This window comes from Corvus brachyrhynchos, unplaced genomic scaffold, assembly GCF_000691975.1.
Source record: "Corvus brachyrhynchos isolate BGI_N302 unplaced genomic scaffold, ASM69197v1 scaffold55, whole genome shotgun sequence".
Lineage (NCBI taxonomy): Eukaryota > Metazoa > Chordata > Aves > Passeriformes > Corvidae > Corvus > Corvus brachyrhynchos.
The window spans coordinates 791,623-791,893 of NW_008238314.1; the positions used below are offsets into that span (position 1 = coordinate 791,623).

Genomic DNA, 271 nt, shown 5'->3' on the forward strand with positions numbered 1-271 from the left:
ATTTTTTTTTGCCTCTCTCTCTCTCTCCTTCCATGTGCTCCCGGCTCTTCCCTGCAGAGAAACACAAAGTTCACACGCGAGCGGCTTTTGTTGACATTTTTTTCTCTCCCACTCACACTTGACTTGGGGAGGGAGAACTTTTTTTTCCTTCTTCTTTTTTTTGTTCTTTCTTTTTTCCCTTCCCCGCATCTCCCTTCTTCTTCCCATCCCTTAACTACGCTGCCGCGCTCCGCCGGCCGGCTCCTTCCCACGCCCTCTCCCGTTATTATCA

General features: G+C 49.4%; 1 protein-coding gene across 1 annotated transcript in view; it reads left to right on the forward strand.

The window, feature by feature from the left end:
* Positions 1-271, forward strand: part of ADAMTS5 (ADAM metallopeptidase with thrombospondin type 1 motif 5) — a 40,912-nt gene that overhangs the window by 1,234 nt on the left and 39,407 nt on the right. The window lies entirely within an intron of this gene.